We start from the raw sequence: 23,106 nt of genomic DNA, 5'->3' as shown, positions 1-23,106 counted from the left end.
CTCTGCAAATATCCACTGCTTTTTGCAGAGCCAAGTCCATGGCTTGGAATAACCCTGCATTGACCCAGTTATCAACTACACCACAAAGAATTTGGTCTTTAATCAATCCATCTGTCAGCTGTCCGGATTTACATGGCTTAGCTTTTTTAGTAGGTAGATGTGTGACTGCATGGACAATGGTCTCATGTGGTCATTGGTTTATTGAAAAATGTGCCTGTTCTCTGTGTCATTCTTTCACGCCTTAAAGTGGTCTTGACATTTCTGAGTGGCTCTTTTTTGCAGTTTGCAGGCCCCCTTATGCTCCCAATGGGATGTACTGTAGATCTTAAAGTGCCCTTTTTCCCTTCCTTTTTGTGGCTCTTAGTGTCATGAACTTGCCTTCATTAGGTTAAAGGGCACAGAAAACCCAACCTGGGGAGGCTGCTCAGTGGTAGTGCAACATGGCTACTGCTTTGCTCAATATGGCCCTTGCAACTTCACAAGCATGGGAGTAACTCCTTCCTGCAGTACGGCATCGCCAGTGGACCAAATAGCCCAGTGCTAGTAACTGCTTTTGACACGATGCACTGCAGTATTATTCACACCAGGCAGACTCATATTCCCTACCCAGACCCTTTCCCATCCCCTCTCATTTGATTCTCCCTCTGGAAAGAATCATGTAACTGAAAACATTTGCTCATATATTTTCATTGCAAGCCCAGAAAATAGAGAAGAAGAAAAATGAATAGCTACACTACAGATGTCTCTTTCACTGCTTAACAGCACTTCTTCTGTCCCTCTTTACAGTTCTGTATTCTGCAAACCTTTTTCCCTGGAGACACCCAGCTGAGCTCCCCCGACAAGTGCTTAAGTCCCCTGCTGTCAGCTCGAACCCTGCTGATTATTTGGGTCGGATTGAACCGGCAAAAACTTGATGCTGTGAGTGCCTGTTTCCCTTTGGACCTTCCCAGTGTGTTTTGCACCTTTTGTTTTCACTTAGGGCTCAGTCTTTCTCACTGGGAATAGTCCCTTTTATTTCAGGGCAAGACATAACAGGAAGATTCCTTTGGGGTTAGTCTCATGAACAGAGTGCAGATGTAACCCTAAATGGAAAAAGCTTGCAAAAAAAACACACCTGGTGAGCTTTCTTTCTTTCTTTCTTTCTTTCTTTCTTTCTTGCAAAGGCAACTTCTGCCCGTTGAAGCTGTGTGTGTGTGTGTGAACCCCTACACACAGCTGTATCCCTGACATACTTTCACACAGCATCTGACAGAGTGTGAAAGGTTAACTTACAGTGGCATGTACAGTATGTGGTCCAGATGTTCCTGCCATCTCCTGATTTGTTCTCGTGCAATTAGTTCCATTAACGATAAAGGTTACGGACTTCAGATATGGGGGAAGTGAAGTAATATGTGAGAGGTGAAACAAAGGCTAGCCCTGACCCTTGTGAGCTCAGCTTACATGATTGCATGTTCCTGTTTGAGAAATCGGGAGGGGTGTGTGTGTGTGTGGGGGGGAGAGATACATTTGCAAGAGATGGGAATATATCCTCTTTCTGCCAGGTGCCCCTCAAAGCTCCAGCCTGACGCAGGCCTGGAAATTCTCCACAGTGCTCTTGAGGGTTTAACAATAGGAAAGAGGAAATACTTTGTGCGTCTCATTAACCTTGAAGTACACACCGAGGGTACGTTCAAGGTCTAACAGTTGTGACGATAGGAATGATCATCTGGCAGGCAATAACTGGCAATCTGGACTGATAAATAATAAAATGAGCCATGGCCCATGCTTCCCACTGAAAGAGCCCATTGATCAGCACACCTGATGAAAACTGGAGTGCTAATACAATCAGCTTGACATTGAAAAGCAGCCCTTTGTCTCTAGTGCGAGCAGAGCACACAGGAGAGTGTGTTGGGGTCCCTGTATTAAGGACTCCTTCCTGGTACTTTTCCCCACTCCTGTGGCTGCCTTAGGGCTGCTAGGGTTGCAGCCATGGGCATGGAGGAGAAAATACAAGGGGCTGCATGACTACTGCTTCCCCAGCCCTGAAAGCAAGTGAGCAAAGATGAGTGGGGATGGATAAGGAATGGGCAGAAACATGGATCTGTCCCTGTGACACTTCCAGGGGCACCTAGGACACCTGCCTCCAGTACGGGGGAGTTTTGCCCGTTCTGGCCAACTGGGCGTTAACTCCCTAACACAACCAGCCCGTCAGCCACTCAAGTCACCCTCCTCTGGGCTGTTCCAGCCCTTCCTTTACCCTACCGGTTGACAGGTTCACCACTAGCCCCGGATTCCCTTTCAGGTGTCCTTCTTGTAGTATCCAGCCCCTGACCACCGGATACCCACAGAAATCCCAGGTCCGCCTTTTCCAGAGGAGGAGCGTAGCCCTATTTACTGGTTTTATCTTAGCCCACTGCTCCTGTATCACCCACAGCGCTTGAGTTCAGTGATAGTAAAACAAAATGAAATTCAGACAGAAGAGAGCATCAAATAGAAACAAGTGTGTGTGATGGAAACAAATGGCTACGTACAAAACAAAATCATAAATTGTGAACTTTCTTAGCTAAGAGAGTAGAGTCTCACCCCCGGGCTCAGTCTTTCTGCAGCATTTGCTGGCCTCAAGGAGCCAGGACCCGATCTTTCGTGAAGCACATCTACTATTTCAACTCCATACGGCTAAATGCAGTGCCTTGCATAATGACAGGTTTCAGAGTAGCAGCCGTGTTAGTCTGTATTCGCAAAAAGAACAGGAGGACTTGTGGCACTTTAGAGACTAACCCATTTATATCAAGCATTCTTACAACTACAATACCCACCTGCGGAAGTGAAGAAACAGATTGACAGAGCCAGAAGAGTACCCAGAAGTCACCTACTACAGGACAGGCCCAACAAAGTTAATAACAGAACGCCACTAGCCATCACCTTCAGCCCCCAACTAAAACCCCTCCAACGCATCATCAAGGATCTACAACCTATCCTGAAGGATGACCCAACACTCTCACAGATCTTGGGAGACAGGCCAGTCCTTGCTTACAGACAGCCCCCCAATCTGAAGCAAATACTCACCAGCAACCACACACCACACAACAGAACCACGAACCCAGGAACCTATCCTTGCAACAAAGCCCTTTGCCAACTGTGCCCACATATCTATTCAGGGGACACCATCATAGGGCCTAATCACATCAGCCACACTATCAGAGGCTCGTTCACCTGCCCATCTACCAATGTGATATATGCCATCATGTGCCAGCAATGCCCCTCTGCCATGTACATCGGTCAAACTGGACAGTCTCTACGTAAAAGAATAAATGGACACAAATCAGACGTCAAGAATTATAACATTCATAAACCAGTCGGAGAACACTTCAGTCTCTCTGGTCACTCGATTTCAGACCTAAAGGTCGCTATATTAGAACAAAAAGACTTCGAAAACAGACTCCAACGAGAGTCTGAATTGGAATTAATTTGCAAACTGGATACAATTAACTTAGGCTTGAATAGAGACTGGGAGTGAATGTGTCATTACACAAAGTAAAACTATTTCCCCATGTTTATTTCCCCCTCCCCCACCCCCCACTGCTCCTCGGACGTTCCTGTTAACTGCTGGAAATGGCCCACCTTGATTATCACTACAAAAGGTTTTCTCCCCCCGCCCCCCACCCTCCTGCTGGTAATAGCTCATCTTAAGTGATCACTCTCCCTACAGTGTGTATGATAACACTCATTTTTTCATGTTCTGTGTGTATATAAATCTCCTCACTGTATTTTCCACTGATTGCATCTGATGAAGTGAGCTGTAGCTCACGAAGGTTTATGCTCAAATAAATTGGTTAGTCTCTAAGGTGCCACTAGTACTCCTTTTCTTTTTGCGAATATAGACTAACATGGCTGCTACTCTGAAATATGGTTACATTATTCCTTAAATATTACCCGTATGCACATCTCACAAGATTGTGAGTCTGGATAAGTTACAAGTTTTCTGTAGAGACCTCACATGCTATCCTCTATGGATAAATACCATAAAAGTGGTGTGTTAGGTGTAGTGAGTTTGTCAGGTCTGAGAAAGGAGTTGCTTGTCAAGAACTGTGAACCCTTTGCCAATTGACACCCAGGGCCCTCTTTTGTGCACTGGCCAGCAAAGATCTCCACATTGTGAGTGGGCAAGTAAGCTGCACTCCATCAGAGTGACACAATTGACTGACCCACCCAGAGCAACGAGGGAACGGGAGGAACTGTGGCCCAGAACCTCAAAGGTATTTAGGGTCCTAACTTTCATTGATTTCAGTAGAAGTTAGAGCCTAAATACTTTGAGGACTGGTGAGTCTGAGTCCCAGAGGTCCTCCTGGGATATCACAGCTTTCACTTTCCCCATCACAGAGCCGAAAGGCTAGCCCTTGTGGAGCACGGTTCTCGGCCCAAAGGTAATTCCATCTGCAATGATCATTACAGGCACAAATGCTGGTACTTAGACATTGTGGTACTTGACTTTGCCCTCAGATCAGGAGGTTAGATGCATCCACACACAAAATGGAGGCTGAGCAAGGCCTCCTTTTAAAAATTAGGCTCAATATGTCTCAGTGAGAATGTTTTTATGTAGCGTCTCACAAGTATATACGATGTATTTTATAAGCTATTCTTCTAAGGGTCTTATATGGTGCCCATCACCATTGTATCTGGTCACTTTTAGGCGTAAAGAACAAAAAAGAGACTAATGTCTGTCACAATGATTTACAAGCAAGATAAATTGAAAGTTCATGGAGCTTCAACAAGTTACACCAGCTGAGAAATCCAGCTCATCAGGCCTGGTTTTGCTCTCAGATATATCCAAGCAACCTAAGGGCAAAATCTGATCCCATACATAGTCCCTCTCTCTCTCTTTATATATATATATATATATAAAGAGTAAAGTGTATATTACATCCAATATACTGAAATTATGTGCAACCTTAATTCAGTTGCCTTGTGAGCATGCATTATGATACAGTCTTAAATGACATGATCACATACTGTTTTTCCATGGAACCCCTGCCTGATTCAGTGCACAGGATGGGATAGTACTCATTTAATAAGCAGCTATTCAATATTTTGTTTTAACCTCATCGTTCACTGTGTGGCACCACAGTAAAGTGATTTACCCAGCATCACACAGGAATTCTGTGGCAGAGGCAGGGATTGAATCTAACTCCCCAGGGCAGCATGAGATCATCTTCCTCTTCTTGAAATCCCCTGCCTCATTCACTACACACAACTTCTGCAACAAATGAGGCAGGGGTCCTACAGACAACTGCTTTCTTCCCTACATACCATGTTTCATTCCCTGATCATCATCCATCTGTGCACTGAAGTAGGGATCCTGTGGGGGGGAAAAAAGTGATTATGCAATTAAAGACTGTGTATCATAATGACAGGTTTCAGAGTAGCAGCCGTGTTAGTCTGTATTCGCAAAAAGAAAAGGAGTACTTGTGGCACCTTAGAGACTAACAAATTTATTTGAGCATAAGCTTTCGTGAGCTGCTCACGAAAGCTTATGCTCAGATAAATGTGTTAGTCTCTAAGGTGCCACAAGTACTCCTTTTCTTTTTGTGTATCATAATGCATATGCACAAAGGGGCTGCATTAAGGATGTGCAGGCAACCTACATTCTGGCATTTCCTAACTTTTGAGTGGTTGTCTTCAGACTTCTGCCACTTGAGATAACAGAGTAGTAGGTTGTTATTCGCTCTGTGGCATCGGCACTAGAAGAAGATGAGAAACAACATTTGCAACAGAGTTTCGCAGCTATTCGCTGAAAGCAGAGGAATGGGGAAACTCAGAAATCGTGGGTTTCACTGAAGGTTCTGAAGGATTGTACCCTGGTGATTGCAGATCCCCTGAAACCTGCCTCCATCTTCAGATAATCCCTCCCATCTGTCTTTGTCCCAGTCCTAGTCTCCACCGCCCCATCCCTTTGGCTCCTTGGCCCAGGCTTCTCCCATTCCTTGGTTCTACATCCCAGTCTACCACTCCCAGCTTGGCTCCATGTCCCAGTTTCATTCCTACCTGGCTACTCATCTTCATCCCATTCTCTTGCTCTCCCCCCAGATCCTCATCTCTGTTCCCCCCCCAATCCCTCTGCCCCTTGACTGAATCTACCTCCTCGCTGACCCTAGGCCCAGCTCCTTTGCATTTCAGTCAGGCTGTTTCCTCCTACTCCTTGCCCTGGGCACCAGCATTGACAGCACAAAAGAGATAGGCTCCCTGCTCTCAGTTCCTGTACCTGATGCCACAGCAGTCAGAAGCAGCAGTATTAAGGGAAGTCCCTGCGTGCGCCATGTGGATGGACTCTTCAGAAATCGAACTCTAGCAAGGCTCTGCTGAGAATGTGTGAACTGCAAATTCTTAAAAGCTTATAATTTGGCCAAATTTTGGTGGTTTTTTCCCCCAGAGGGATAGCACAAGGCACATTCCTGATTCAAAGGCCAACCCGCTGTCAGATTTTAAGCCGTTATTCCAAAGCAGGGAAGCGCTACAGCGTCTCAGCAAAATGGCTATAAGAATTGTTTAATAGAGGCAAGCCCCCACCCCTGTGTTTTCCTCTTACCTCTTTCTAAGAAAGGACTGAACCTTCTAGACTGAAATTTTCCAGAAACTTTCCTGAGTCAGATACTCTACATGGAAAATTTCATCCCAAACAGTTGAAGTCTGGCAACTATAAACAACTGAAAACAGGATCTTATAAGGGCAAGTGTCGGCAACCTTAACTATAGGCATTGCTGTCTGCACTGTTTGTAACACACGCTGCACTCTGTGTGTGCATCTCCAGTTAGGTGTTCCGACGGATCAAATGTAGTTTCCTTCAGAAGTTCCCTTCTAAGTTATATGCTCGCAATGTACAGGGCATAGAAATAGCATTCCACTTTGCTATGTTCAGAGTGTCAGCACTAACAATGAAACTCATGTTCATTCAAGGAGGCCATCGTGTTTGCTGGGAGACCAGGCTCGGTTTAGAATGTCAAACACCTTTTATGGGTTACATTTTTCAAAACTCCACAGGAGAAGCGAGGGAGCGTTATTTGCTAACTATTCCAGGGGGGGCATTTGGTGATTTCTCAAGAGGATCCAGAACTGTTGATATGAAAAGCCCTTAGTATTTTATTTGTGCTGTTTACTTTGCCTATTTTGCCTGGAAAGAGAGGATATAGGAAAATGGAATTTATGTCAGAGAAGATGATATGGTAGCCTTCCAGTATGAGACAATGTTACATACGTAAGGACAAATTCTTGCTCTGAGTTACACCTACTTCAGAGTAAAGCGTGGCCTATGGATCACAGAATTACACCTCTTGAGTTTCAGCTTGATTCTCATGCATAAAACTGTTATGATTCTGAGTGTGCATCGTGAGACTACCTAGCACATAGGGACTGATCCGAAAACCATTGAAGTCAAAGGACAAACTTGCATTGAGTTCATTGGGCTTTAGATCAGGCCTCTTATAACACATTTGATAACTTTCAGAGACCTTGACAGACTTTAATAGTTAATCCTCACAAAATCCCTACAAATTTGGTGGTGTTATCCCATTCATATGATGGGGAAACAGAAACACAGAGCGGTGAATTGACTTGTCCAATGCCACCGGAGTTGTCCGGTTCGCACCAGTGATGATATGAAGGGCCATGTTGATTGCTGAGTCCAATTAACCACAGTGATGACTAGCCCCATGCTGCTGCACAGTATTTGGCAAATGCAATAATTAGGGCATCGGTAGGTATCCATTGCAGCAGTAATGCCCAATGAGTTATTAGCAAGGCTGAAGAGGAGTGTGAGTCCCAGCTGGATTTTAACTTGTCTTCTCACTGTGCTGTTGAAAGGACGGGGAGCCGTCAAACTTTATCCCCAGATAAGTAGGGTATGGTTCAAAAACGATTGGCTGATTGTTCAGAGGGATGTGCAGCTGTCGATGAGCTAACCAGCTGGCAAGATGGAAACAAGATTATATTGGCTTTAGTGCATTTAGTTTGAGTCACCAGTTCAAAATTTACTTGGCCAAGGTGTCAAGGTCAGATGACAGGCAGAGCTCCTTCTGGCTATTGTTAGGCAGATGTCATCAGCATACGCTAACTGAGTTGCCAAGGTGGGTGGCAGGTCAGCTCTGTATATATGAAAGAGCATTGGAGGGAGTACAGATCTCTGGGGAAGTCCGTTGTTCATATCACATGGGTAACTTGAACCATCTCCACACTTGACAATTGCTGTTCTGTTGGAAATCATCCGCATAATAAACTTTAAAAGTTTTTTTCTGGGACCGTGGAGTGTAATTTTAGGACTAGTCCATGGTGCCAAACTATTTAATACGCTGATGAAAGGTCAACAAAAACAGTGCTGGCCTTTTGTCCTGCCTCAAAGGCGTCCTCAATAAAAGATGTCAGTCTTTGATTCTCAGCACTACGACCCTGCCTGGTAATGAGGTAACTATGGGTTGATTCAAGGCAACAGTCGTTTAAGTACCAGTCTCTCAAACAACTTAAAAATTATGCTGATTAGAGGGATTGGGTGGTAATTCTTTGAGTCATCCACCATCCTTCCAAGCTGAAGAAGGACTATGATATGTGACTTTTGCCAGACCTCTGGAACCATATAGCATTCCAGACAAGTATTCTAGAGTTTTAGCAGAAAGTTGCAAAAGTATGAGCTCATGTGATGCAGGAACTCCCCATGGATATTGTCAAGCCAAACAGCCTGGTAAGGTTTTAAGAAAGAAACAGCTGATTCCACTCCCTTGTGAATGGCTGAGATAAGCTGGAGTCAGCTGAGGGGGCTGACCAAATCTTTCTGAGAGCAGACAATATTTTCTGATCATGATCTCTGTGATTGCTGGTAGGCTGTTGGCCACAAGGTGGGTTGCCTGTTGGGTAACCTCGGGCAAGCCACTTCATAGCCCCATGCCTCAGTTTCCCCATCTATAAAATAGGGATAATGATGTTGACCTCCTTTGTAAGGTGCTTTGAAATCTACGGATGAAAAACACTTACTACTTTATTTTATTATTTTATTTTATGTTATTAATGTATTGATGCTAGAATTTCCAAAACAGAGTCCAAAGGGAGTTAGATACCTAAATTTCAATGGAACTTGGCCCTATAGTATCTTCTTCATAGTCAAAACACTTATTTTCTGGAGGAGGAAAAACTTTCAGGCCATGAGCAAGGAATAACCTACCATATTAATCATTAATAGCTACTGATTCAAATGACTTACTTCCTCTGATGCTATAAATAGAGTAATTACCAAATGAAAATTCAGAGAGAAACCCTGGTATTCTAAAACATTGAAAAGAACCACAGCTTCTGAATAAAATACATAATTACATTAAAGACAATTTGTGATTAATTAACATAAAAATGAACCCATTAATACTCATATGGGGGAAATGTTACTCTCTCGGAAAGGTGGCTCTCATGGTATTTCCAATCCAGACATACCCATGTAGTACAATACTTGAAATTCCATGAGGAACTTCTACTAAGATTTGCTGCTGAACGTTGATAGGCACAGGTGGTTTGGATGAGCTTTGTATAAGCATCCACACATCAGTGGGTTTATCCAAACAGAGCTCACACAACAAACCTTGCCATGTTTGTGCTTCACTGGTTTAAACCAGCCCACCCACTGACACAAACTTTCTTGTATTCTGAATCTTGTTCTTGAAAGAGGAACAAAAGGCACCAGTTCACTTCCATATAGGTAAAATGGGAATTGTTCCATCTTCAGCATTTCATAAAGGCTCTAAGAATGACACAAATGTCCCATTAGGTGACTTTCCATCCTTTGCTTTTGTATATTTATAATTTCACTGATAAATTCACTAAAAATTCTGCTTAATCTATTATTAATTATTCTTATAATACAATAGATGTGCACAGGACTGAACAACAGGGGGGAAAATACCACATCTGCTACACAAATTCTCTCTCTCTCTCGGGCCTAGAGTTTGCTAAGGTGCCCATCACAATAGTATGCAAGCGCGGCATGGTGTCCCTTCCCCAGAGAACATGCAGTCTAGAGGCAGATGTGGTTACAATCTGGAACAAAATCAATGGAGTGGGAGTTTGGTTTTATAACTGGAATGCTTCCAAGAAGAGAGCTGGTTGAGAATTTTTCCCAGTAATTTTTTTTTCCTTGTTGGAAAATGCTGAATCATTGAAACCAAAACTTCTCATGGAAACTTTTGTCAGGACAGTTTTTCAGGTCCAGGATGGAATGGGAGAGTGGGAGACCCACTCCACAATAACTGGTTGGGGACCCACCTTGCTAGGTACTCCCATGGGAAGTGGGAGACCCAACGTTCAAGTCCCTGCTACAGGATCCAGGCACAGCAAGGACCTGAGCCTGGGTCTCCCATATGTGCCCTACTCATTGGCTATTGTGGGGTCTCTCTGTTTTGTTATTTTTCAAAAAATTTCAAAAGGTCTCTAGGACAGAGCTTACTCCCATCCCCTGTTAGACAAGGAGTTAAGAGCCAATTACTGCACCTGTGATTGATGGATTGCCTCCTGGCCAGAGGAGGCGGAGCTAGGTAAGGATCATTAGGTACCCAACCCTTACAAGGAAGCTGAGGGAACTCAGTAGGGAGGAGGAAGGACACTCCTGCAGAATGAAACCCACAAAGAGCAGGTCAGACTCTGGGGGTCAGGAGATAGGGCTTAGCCAGGCACTAAGCCAGGCAGGAGGATCCACAGGGAGCAGGTTAGGCTCCTATGGGAGAGGCCCTGAGGTAGGGTTATAGAATCATAGAATATCAGGGTTGGAAGGGACCTCAGGAGGTCATCTAGTCCAACGCCCTGCTTGAAGCAGGACCAATCCTCAATTTTTGCCCCGATCCCTAAATAGCCCCCTCAAGGATTGAACTCACAACCCTGGGTTTAGTTAGCAGGCCAATGCTCAAACCACTGAGCTATCCCTCCCCCTACGAAACGGAAAGGCACTTCAGTGAAGCCCAAGAGAGGTGGAAGAATGGTTAGTTCAGCAGAGAAAGGGGGAGCTGGGAGGACCCAGGGAGAGGCCTGAGAACCAAAGGGAGGCTGCATTAAGCACAGGCTGTGGGGAAGCAGCGTGAGGGCTGGAAACAGTGCAGGGAAGCAGCAGTATGACTGAAGAAACAGACCAAGCTGCTTAATACAGGTCTCTAGGCCAGAACCCAGAGGGTGAGCCTGGGTTCCCCTACCAGCCCTCGAGGAAGGGCCGTGCAAACCCAACAGGAGGAATATTAAGTTCAGGATGGGGTTGCAGTCTGACCACAAACGACAGGCCAAGGAATAGCCCAGGAAGGGTGCTGAAGTCTCACATATGTAGGGATGTTTTGTGAATTTTCAGTTGGATCTTTTTGTTACCTTGGAAGGGGACTGAACTTCATGTGACTTGGCTGAAGCCATGGAAGGCCTGGTGAGAGGCAGATGGCCTGCGGGAGGCGCTGAAGACAAGGGCCCCTTGCAGCATTGCACCCTGACACAAGGGGGCACTGCAGATGGAGAGTACACTGTCTTAGTGTCTTTTTTTTTTCATTCCAATGTGGAACAAAAAACAAATTGAAAACCTCAAAATTTTTGCATGTTCCTACCAGCCCTGCCAGTGAGGGTTCTTTTTTAGTTCTTTGAAGAAGGGATGATGCTGGTAGAAAATTAACCAAGGGGAAGCTTCAAATGTAAGGATGGAAGAGAGCACCAAGTAAGGGATACTAAAGCAATGAAAGAGAGCAGTCTAAAGTCCAGTTATATATTCAATGTAGATTGAAACTTTTCAATCTTCTTGTTCTACAGCTAATATGACACTGACCAAATGACTTTTTTTGCAGCATGACTCCATCCATTGTTATCAAAATCATCTGTATGTCTAACTTAACTGGTTCAGTTAGTTAGCAGATGAAGCTAATTTCCCCCAGACATCTTGGCTTACAGTGGTATAGATGTCAGATTTCTACCTAGAGCCAAACTAACATGTCACTGATACAGAGTGATCTGGATCCTCCTGATAAGGTAGGTGCAAGCAAACCATATATGTTTTAATATGACCCAACGTAAATGTATACATCTAAGAACAAAGACTATAGACTATACTTACAGGGTGGGGGACTGTCTGGGAAGCAGTGACTCCAAAAAAGGTTTGGGGGCTATGATGGGTAATCAGCTGAACATAGGGTGACCAGACAACAAATGTGAAAAATCGGGACGGGGGTGGGGGGGTAATAGGAGGCTATATAAGGAAAAGACCCAAAAATCGGGACTGTCCCTATAAAATCGGGACATCCGGTCACCCTAGCTGAACATGAGCTCCCAGTGTGATGCTGTGGCCAAAAGGACCAATTCAATCTTTGGATGCATAAACAGGCGAATCTCAAGTAGGAGTAAAGAGCTTATTTTACCTCTATATTTGGTATTGGTGCAACTGCTGCTGGAATATTGAGTCCAGTTCTGGGGTCAGCAATTCAAGAAAGATGTTGATAAATTGGAGGGGGTTCAGAAAAGAGTCATGAGAATTATTAAAGGACTAGAAAACCTGCCGTATAGTGATAGACACAAGGAGCTCAATCTATTTAGTTTAGCAAAGAGAAAGTTAAGGGATGACTTGATTACAGTCTATAAGTATCTACATGGGGAACAAATATTTGATAATGGGCTCTTTAGTCTAGTAGAGAAAGGGATAACAATGTCCAGTCATTGGAAGTTGAAGCTAGATAAAGTCAGACTGGAAACAAGGTGTAAATTTTTAACCATGAGGGTAATAAATAATTGGAGCAGTTTACTAAGGGTTGTGATGGAGTCTCCATCACAGGCAATTTTTAAATCAAAATGCTGGATGTCTTTTCTGTAAGAGATGCTCTAGTTCAAACAGGAATTATCTGGGAGGCATTCTGTGACTTGTGCTAAACAAGAGGTCAGACTAGATAATCATAATGTCGCCTTCTGGCCCTGGAATCTGGGAAACAATGGGCCAAATCCCAAAGTCCCTCTTCAGTTTTTGTTCAGTCCATTGTCTAGACAAATTGGAGGATTGGGAGAAAAGAAATCTGATGAGGTTCAATAAGGATAAGTGCAAGGTCCTGCACTTAGGACGGAAGAACCCAATGCACCGCTACAGACTAGGGACCGAATGGCTAGGCAGCAGTTCTGCGGAAAAGGACCTAGGGGTGACAGTGGACGAGAAGCTGGATATGAGTCAGCAGTGTGCCCTTGTTGCCAAGAAGGCCAATGGCATTTTGGGATGTATAAGTAGGGGCATAGCGAGCAGATCGAGGGACGTGATCGTCCCCCTCTATTCGACATTGGTGAGGCCTCATCTGGAGTACTGTGTCCAGTTTTGGGCCCCACACTACAAGAAGGATGTGGATAAATTGGAGAGAGTCCAGTGAAGGGCAACAAAAATGATTAGGTGTCTGGAACACATGACTTATGAGGAGAGGCTGAGGGAGCTGGGATTGTTTAGTCTGCAGAAGAGAAGAATGAGGGGGGATTTGATAGCTGCTTTCAACTACCTGAGAGGTGGTTCCAGAGAGGATGGTTCTAGACTATTCTCAGTGGTAGAAGAGGACAGGACAAGGAGTAATGGTCTCAAGTTGCAGTGGGGGAGGTTTAGGTTGGATATTAGGAAAAACTTTTTCACTAGGAGGGTGGTGAAACACTGGAATGCGTTACCTAGGGAGGTGGTAGAATCTCCTTCCTTAGAAGTTTTTAAGGTCAGGCTTGACAAAGCCCTGGCTGGGATGATTTAGTTGGGGATTGGTCCTGCTTTGAGCAGGGGGTTGGACTAGATGACCTCTTGAGGTCCCTTCCAACCCTGATATTCTATGATTCTATGATTCTATGTCTACCATGGGAGTGGTGCCAGAGTAGGAAATTTGAGGATTTGGCCCATAACTGAACATTTTACTTCTGTAGATTTTGCCTGAGGGCTGGTCTATGTGGTGAGCCACTGCACGGCAAGCTGGGTGTGAATCTATAGTGGAGCAGTTTGCCGTGTAGTAACTCACCATGTGAACGCTTCTACAGTGCACTGAAAGTCCCAGAACGAGGCTTAGCATACTACAGTTTCAAGCAGCAGCATGCTAAGCCTCACTTCAGGACTTTTACTGATCTCTAGCTCTGCCCACTCAGGACGTTACTATGTGGCAAGCGGGTTGCACTGTAGAGTCACATCCTGGCTTGCCACACAGTAACTCACTGTGAGGCAAGGACTAATATCTAGCATCACCTTACTCCTTGGGCTTTCTCTCCTCAACCAAAGTGCTTAGATGAGCATTTCCCCACCCCCACCCAGAACCAAAAGATTTTGGAATAGCACTCCTCTTTCTTTCTTTCTTTCTTTCTTTCTTTCTTTCTTTCTTTCTTTCTTTCTTTCTTTCTTTCTTTCTTTCTTTCTTTCTTTCTTTCTTTCTTTCTTTCAGTTTAAGAGTGTAATCGTATAGGTATTTAACCGGCTCATCTTTAGCGTTTGCCCAAAATGTTCACTATCCCTTAGAGGACTAATGGAGATTTGAAATGTACAAGAACATATTTAAAATTCTTGATCGCAAGGCTCCACTTTTTAAATACAAAACCCAGAGATTCCAAAAGCCCCCCTGAAGTTCTGAGTACATCCCTCGACTATGGAGCAGGAGATATTTTATTTCAGAAATTCTTAAACAGAGAAACACCCAATTGATTTAGTAGCAGAAGTGTGAAATCATTTACACAGAGAACAGCCAACTGAGGCCAGAATACCGCTGTTTCTGGAGTGTCCATGCCTGAAAATAAGCTCAGCTTGCCATTTATAATCATTTCCCACCCTCTCAATAGGCAAATAACGCATTTGTCAAAATCTTATGCTGATGCGTTCAGATTTAGTTCATTAGCTCTCGTTGTGTCGGGGGAATGGATCACTTCGAATGAACACCAAACAGCCTCCTTACTTTGTATTAATTGTATGTCAGCAGTCCCGTGAAAAGGCAGCTTTTCCTCTCATCTCAATTTTAGTTTTGAAAGATATTATCAGTTCTGGGGACCCAAAGCAGAAACGTATGCATTTATACCGGACTCCAGTGGGTTTTCTTGTTTTTAAGTTCCCCATGCCAGTTTTAGACACCTCTCTTTGGCTCATTGAGCTCCATACTAGGAGACTCGGAGACACTGTAATTTAGGACAGAGTTTTCCCAGGACCCCAGGCTTTAGGCATAATCAATGCAAACAACTTCTTGAGGCCCCCAAATTTTCCTACCGCTCTTCCCCACCCCACAACAATCCTTTGTTGACTTGTCCACACTGGAACTTCACCCACTGGTTTAGCTGCAAAACCTGAATGTAGACAGGCTTTACACTATCACCGTGTGATTTGTACCAGTGCAGTGACCAGCTTTGAATCTGGAGTAAGTTGCATCAATGCAAATTTTACTGCACCAGTTAAAGCAGGGGATTGCATAACTGTGCCAATGCAGCCACACCAGTGCTTGAAATCCCAGTTCAGGTAAGGCCTCATTACAGGCTAAGACTGCTCCCCCCTCCAGCTGTGGGAGTGAGTGGGGAGAAAACTCCTTTCCCTAAGGCAGCTGGCAGTCAGATTTCCTCCTTTTGCCCATCAAACACAGACTGATTCATCACTCGTTCTGGGTTGTGTTCATCCCATTTTGGCTTTAGTGGGAAGGACCCTTCTCAGTGTCAGGTCAGAGCTGCCCTAATTAGGCTGAGACATCTCCGTTTCCATGTTGCGTCAGGGCTGGCGTTCTAATTGCAGGTGACGTGTGTGCTTGTTCCCATTGTCATGCAGAAGAAGTCTCGGGGTGGGGGGAGGACGTTATACTTTCAGCTAGTCTGGGGTTATTGACAAACAATTTGTAGGACTAGGTAGTTCTTCTCACTCAGCCTAAAAAAACCCACAATACTCTGGTGATAGCTTGAGGTCTGTGAAGCTAACTGGTTTAACAAGGTCTATTAAAACAATCACTTGGCATGTCAACTACCATATTTCTAGTGCGTGCATCGCTACAGGCAATATTGGCTTTTGTGACAGGTTGTTGTAACAAAGTGCTGTTGCAGGATAGATCATCTCTTCAGCACCCTCAGGAGGGAGGAGACGTATTTGTCAAAGATCTATCCAATGGTCTTAGATCACACTACATAAATCCCCTGGGCAGTGCAGGCAGTCAGGGTGACGGAAGCTCCCTAAAAGTGTGGGGGGGGGCACTGGTGCCCGAACTGTGGCCCACCCCCCGCGCAGTCCCTTCCCTCTGAGGCCCTGCTCCCACTCTGCCCCCTCACCCCCATTGCCTACCCTTACGGCTGGTAAAAAATGATGGGGCCATGGCCCCCTGGCCTCCCCTGTACTGGCACCCCTGCAAGCAGTGTCCAGTGGCCTCCATATATAAATGCTAACATCCATAGGAAGACAAAAATGCTGTTTAAATAGCAAAGTTTAGTGAAGGCAAGACTTTGACGTGTATTCCCTTAGGACAGGAGGGACGAGCTCAGCAGCTCACCAGGGATTTGGATGTTGATATGTGGCCTCTTAGTACCCAGTCCTGTAAGATGATGAGCACCTTACATGCCCATTGCACCCTTTGGGGACTGAGGATGCTCAGAAGCTTAGGAGAGGGGTCACCAGATTGGTCCCTCATGTAGATATTGCTGTCAGCTTAAAAATCATGTAGGTCCAGCAAAGCATTTAGGCATGTGCTTAATTTTAAGCATCTGAGTAGTTCCAGGTCCATTCCAGAAAATCACTCAACCAGGTGTTTAAACTAAGGAGTGAGGACATATATTTCCTTCCCTGTGTCACACAATGAACAGAGATCTCCTTTGAGCTGTCCATAGTGATGCCCACATCTTTTTCGAGAGCAGTCACAGTTAACCTGGAACCCCGCAACATATGTGAGTAGTACAGAGGGTTCCTTCCAATGTGCATGACCTTGAATTGGTCAGTAATGAATGTGCTGTATGACATTCCAGATGACCTCCGATCTTTTCCATCTCTAACATGATGCTGCTGGAGTAATGGAGACTTTAACTGGCTGAGGATTTAATTGTAGAAAGGAGTGAAATGACTGAAGCAGTGAGGGCTATGGACATTTCTAAAAATAACTTATGCAATATGGTCTGATTCAGTCTGGCAATTCCTAGATCTCATCCTGCAGTCCTTAAGCAAAACTCCCATTGGCTTGTGTTGACCCTGGTGTTGAGACTGACTTCAGTGGGAGTTTTGCCTGAGTGAGGACTTCAGGATTGACCTTTCAAAGTAAAAGAAATCTACTGTTTTATAGTGTGTTTAACGGGATTACATTCCAGTCTTGTAAATGATGATGTAAGATATACCTGTCATAGGAGCCAATCTTGTGTACATTTCTTACAAGGCATAGTGTTTACTTTCAGGATCAGGCCCTGAGAGAGGGATAGTTCTGGCAAATTTGTGATTGACCTTTTATTAGTGGAAACATGTGAGCAAAGTAGAAGAAAATAGCTGTTATTAGGGACAGGTGGAACTCCAGCAGAAAAGCGAGTGCAATACTGATTTAGCCTATGGTTCTGGAGGAATCTTGACAGAGTGAAATTCATGCTGTTTTAATTTTCTCTTCATAAATACATAAGCAGTAGCAGGAATAAAGGAATTATTCTACCTAGATAGTTGGCCAAAAGTTAGGTATGATACATGTGAACCCTTCAAAGTTCTTATTTCCTTTGGATAAGGGCTGAAAAGTATAAATGCTTATCAGAAGTGTAGCGGAGCTATCTGTTCCTCTTGAGTCTACATTATTTGGCTGGAAATGTTGCAAGAACAGGATTTCTTGTGAGATTTCCTCTGCTTCCTGCCTCAGGATGGACCAGGAAGATAGTGAGAACTGCCTTGCTTATGATATATCATCCCTTCTAGTTTCAGCAAGGATGCTGAAAGGATTCTGTCTTGTCTGGTAAACGGCCAATACTTTTGCATGGTCTAGGGGACCACTTTATGGTATGATGTATCAAACCAGCAGAGAGAGAAACTAATGTTAGCATGGAAGGCATTTCTAGCCCCGGGGGACCTTAAAATTGCATCATTCTGATTACTATCTTGCCTCAACTCACTTTCAACAATCTAAAAGCTTGTAATCCCCATTTTCAGATTGTGGAAATCATTAATCTCTTAGGAGGAGATTTTAACTTCGTTGGCCATTGTAGCTGTTTTAGATCTTGTGTACAGGAAAAGCACATGACAGTAGCAGCATAGGGTTTAAACTGTGGGAGATGGAATCACGGCTGAGGGGGAAACATCAGCTTTTCTTTAAGCTTTGTGAAACTGTTGAAAGTTTTTGCATAACTCATATTCAGTAACTAAAAATATGTATCGGAGAAGATGGCAAATTAGATGACATGTCGACTTTAAGGTTAATGCTACTTGGATTGTAAACTCTTTGGGACCTGTCTGTTTGTTATGTACTGTGCCCATCACATTGGGGTCCTCATCCCTGAATGGAGCTCAGTGGTGCTACTACTAAATGAAAAATAACAATTTAATTTACATTGTCGAAGCAGAGAAACACATTACAAAACAGATAGAAATGCTTTCAAGACCAGTATATTTTTTCTAAGCAAATAGTCCAATTGGATTTACAATCTGTATATATTCTCGGAAGCAGGCACCATCTTTTTGTTAGATGCATGTACAGTGCCTAGCACAGTAGAGCCCCAATCCCTGACTGGAGCAACCAGGTGTTATTGTAATAGAAATAATTAGTAATGTTCAGTACTATAGTCCCAGGAACTTCACCCACTTTGGGGCTATTTCCTGCCCTGACCTCCCGCACCTAGCATTCACAACCCCTACCACTATCACCCACTTATATCCAGCATACCCAGCAGTACCCAAGACCAGCATTTAAGGTGGGCCTCAGAGATGGTGGAAATTTGTTCAAATTTTGAAATTTCAACAACGTTTCAGCAAAAAAAAAAAAAAGTGGAAAAATGTGGATGACATTTCTCTCTTCTTCCACCAACGGTAGAATTGACTGGAATCTTTTGGAACTATTGAAAAAAATTTGGGAAATTAAAAAAAAAAATCTGACCGTTTGCCCCATCTCCACGCAGCTCCAGTGAAATATATGTGCACTGGGTGGAAATGGACACTTACTTTCCTGAACTGAGGGTGGAAGGGAAGAGGTTGGTAGTTATCTACGGGCATGAGGAACGCCTCCAATGTGAAGCATAGCCTCCTGGCCAGACTGCCTCTGGGTTCAGGCACAAGCGCAGCAGGGAAGGAGAATCATTTAAAAAAAGAAACATTAGCCAGAGATTTTAGAACCTTCAGATAGATTTGGTTCAACTGAGGCATCTGGCTGAGCAGGTTGGTTGTTCTTATTCTTTTAAAACCCAGTCACCATATTCTTACTGCTGTCCAATACACAGCCCATTGTATAGTGAACACCCAAAGCCCTTATGCGTGCTGAGGCTTGCATGAATTTATCAACCCTGTCAATCCTTAAATCTACTCTTCCATTGGAATTTCCTCCTCATTTGACATCTGCTTCTTGATTCTGTCTATTACAAGTTAGGGTGACTAATTAGGTTAGTCACAGACCCTTCAGGAATATATCCTCGAAGGCACATTGTAATTGACAATATTTAACACAAGCCGCGACACAGCAACTATTATGGTTTCTCTTTGCTTTAATTTTATATATGCAAATTGCTTGATCAGCTCAGGTCTCCTTTTTCACAAATGAGGTCTAGGGAAGACAGCATTGCCTGGTGATTAGAAGAGGGGACTGGAATTTGCAGGCCTGGGTACAATTCCCCAATTCTGCCACTGCCTCACTGTGTGAGCTGGGGCATCTATAAAATAGGTATGGTAAAGTGGATAGTATTCACTACTGGTACATAGAGGCCAGAAGGGACCACTATGATGATCTAGTCTGATTTCCTGTAGAACGTAGGTCATAGCACCTCACCCAGTCATGAGAAGTGGACAATTATAGGACATGGAGGGGCATGGTCCCTGGAAGCCTTGAGGTCTCCATTTCCAGGCATGGAGCCTGGAAGGTGAGCTGGTGGGCAACCAGGCAGGAAATCTGCTAAAATTGCCCCAGTGAAACATTGCAACAAATCGGCAAACTCTGGTGGAAGAAATGTTTTTGTCAAAAAAATTCTGACCAACTCTACTGAATAGTCTAAGCTGCTGTCATAAACTAGCCATCTCCCCATAAACCATGGGTTCGAATCCCCGCCCCCAGCATATCTATACATGAGGTGTAAGTATTATTAATCCTAGTCTGTACATTCCATTATGCAATTTCTATCGTGTGCATATAGGTGCATTTTTCAATAAATCAAAATAATAGGTGCAGCTGGCTGGGTGCCCAGATATCACAGTTATATGCACGGTGTAAAACTCTCGATAGTTGTAACTGTATAATGACTACAAATCCTGTATACAAAAAAAAAAAAAGCCGAAAAGCTAGTCATACAAATATGGTCAGGCACATGTAGTCATATCCCCGGTGTTTGTTAGAGTAGGGGTGATATTATTCTGAAATTTCAGTTCCACCAACAAAACCCCATTCCATCTTTAGTGGTAACTCTCCTGCTCCACAGGATTCATTAAATGTGAATTGTTTTGTCCAATAAACATCTTGTTGCTAGCTCATATAAACCCTCTTGCTTTGTACCACTTGCAAGCAGAGTAACAAACGTGAACATTCCATCATTTGTAAGTGTTTCTCCTCCCACTAGATTTCATATTTTAAGCTAAGGTCAGCTTCCTTTGTTTAATTTATTTTTACAGCCTGCGTTGAAAGGGGTTACAGCAATAGTAATGTTTTTTTAAAAAAATAAGGAATAAATGAATTATTATATTCTTCTTGTGGTGGAATAATGGAGAAAGGTCCTCATGTTAGGCTGGTGGAATGCATGTCACTGTTTTGATACTTAAGAATTAGAAGTGATTCACTGCACAGAGCAAAATAGCAGCTGTGTTCAGATCCCAGACTTTCTCTGTTGGGAAAGAATGGCTGTTAGTCATAAAAACTAGCATGCTCATTTTCTCTATCCTGGGATAATGGAACACTGTGGGACTGATCCAAAACCCATTGACCTCTTTTTCATTAACCTCACGGGATCAAGATGAAGAGGATTTGTTTGTTTTTAAACAGAAAGGCAGAAACGTTTCCATTTCCCCCCCCATGTAATTTAAGGGCAGGGGAATTATTTTATTTGCTACAAATAAGGACCATCAGTAAACCAAATTAACAGGTCCTGACTGGGGAATATTTAACAAGATTGACAAGACAGTTTAGGCTTCAAATCTCCACGTCTGTAAACTAACCCACAAAAGGAGATTCCCTGCACCTAGTATGGAATACCATTCACCTCCAATGGGTATGCCATTAGCCATATGTAAAATGGTATCTGGTTACTTGCTTACTGTACCCCTCCAGGTTGGTGTGAAGCTTAGCTAATATTGGAAAAGTGCTTTAAGATTCTCTACTTAAAATCATAGAATCGTAGGACTGGAAGGAACCTCAAGAGGTCATCCCCTGGACCCATGGCAGGACTAAGTATTATCCAGACCATCCATGACAGGCGTTTGTCTAACCTGCTCGTAAAAATCTCCAATGATGGAGATTCCACATCTTCCGTAGGCAATTTACTCCACCCTGACAGAGAGGAAGTTTTTCCTAGTGTTCAACCTAAATCGCCCTTACTGCAATTTAACACCATTGTTTCTTGTCCGATCTTCAGAGGTTAAGGAGAACAATTTTTCTCCCTTGTAACAACCTTTTATGTGCCTGAAAACTGTTATCATGTCCCCTCTCAGTCTTCTCTTCTCCAGACTAAACAAACCCAATTTTTTCAATCTTCCCTCACAGGTCATGTTTTCTAGACATTTAATCATTTTTGTTGCGCTTCTCTGGACTCTCTCCAATTTGTCCACATCCTTCCTCCAATGTGGTGCCCAGAACTGGACACAATACTCCAGTTGGGGCCTATTAGAGCAGAATAGAGTGGAAGAATTACTTTTTATGTCTTGCTTACAACACTCCTGCTAATGCACCCAAGGATGATGTTTGCTTTTTTTGCAACAGTGTTACATTTAACTCATATTTAGCTTTATGATCCCCAGATCTCTTTCCACAGTACTCCCTCCTAGGCATTCCATTTTGTATGTGTGCAACTGATTGTTCCTTCCTAAGCAGAGTACTTTGCATTTGTCCTTATTGAATTTAATCTTATTTACTTCAGACCATTTCTCCAGTTTGTCCAGATCATTTTGAATTTTAGTCCTACCTCCATAGCACTTGCAACCTTCCCAGCTTGGTATCGTCTGCAAACTTCATAAGTGCACTCTCTATGCCATTATCTAAATCATTGATGATGATATTGAATAGAATCGGAGCCAGAACTGATCAGGACCTCACTTGATATGCCCTTCCAGCATGACTGTGAACTACTGATAACTACTCTCTGTGAATGGTTTTCCAATCAGTTATGCACCCAGCTTCAGTAGATCCATCTGGGCTGTATTTCCCTAGTTTGTTTATGAGAAGGTCGTGTGAGACAGTATCAAAAGCCTTACTAAAATCAAGATATACCACATCTACTGTTTTCCCCCTATCCACAAGGCTTTGTGCTACCCTGTCAAAGAAAGCTATTAGGTTGGTTTGGCACCATTTGTTCTTGACAAATCCATGCTGACTGTTACTTGTCACCTTATTATCTTCTAGGTGTTTGCAAACTGATTGCTTAATTATTTGCTCCATTATCTTTCCCGGTACAGAAGTTAAGCTGACTGGTCTGTAATTCCCCGGGTTGTCCTTATTTCCCTTTTTATAGATGGGCACTATATTTGCCCTTTTCCAGTCTTTTGGAATCTCTCCTTTAGGGTGACCAGATGTCCTGATATTATAGGGACAGTCCCGATTTTTGGGTCTTTTTCCTATATAGGGTCCTATTACACCCTCCCGCCCCCCCCCCAATCCCAATTTTTCACATGGGCTGTCTGGTCACCCTACTCTCCGGTCTTCCATGACTTTTCAAAGATAATCGCTAATGGCTCAGATATCTCCTCAGTCAGCTCCTTGAGTATTCTAGGATGCATTTCATCAGGCCCTGGTGATTTGAAGACATCTAAGTAATTTTTGACTTGCTCTTTCC

Source organism: Natator depressus, chromosome 7, assembly GCF_965152275.1.
Source record: "Natator depressus isolate rNatDep1 chromosome 7, rNatDep2.hap1, whole genome shotgun sequence".
NCBI classification, from domain to species: domain Eukaryota; kingdom Metazoa; phylum Chordata; order Testudines; family Cheloniidae; genus Natator; species Natator depressus.
This window is presented reverse-complemented; position numbering follows the sequence as displayed.